Below are 296 nucleotides of genomic sequence, written 5' to 3' on the forward strand. Positions count from 1 at the left end.
TCTCCACCCTATATTTGTCCACGAACGCGTCCGGACGTGGCCGCGGACAGTGATACGGGAGCATCCAACTCTGTCCGCATACATATCAAACTGGATTTGAACAAACCGGCCAAATTTAATGCAAATAAGACGATTTTCATTAAAACCAGACCAAATTCATTACATTTTCGACATATTTCATTAAACAAAAGCGGTCGGACCCTAACCGAGTCTAAATCTTGCCGGCACCCGTCCTCCAAGTCCTTGTTGTTCCCATTCGTGTCCATGTTCGACGACCGTGAGCCCCATGAAATGAA

Source organism: Triticum dicoccoides, chromosome 2A (assembly GCF_002162155.2).
Source record: "Triticum dicoccoides isolate Atlit2015 ecotype Zavitan chromosome 2A, WEW_v2.0, whole genome shotgun sequence".
Classification (NCBI taxonomy): domain Eukaryota; kingdom Viridiplantae; phylum Streptophyta; class Magnoliopsida; order Poales; family Poaceae; genus Triticum; species Triticum dicoccoides.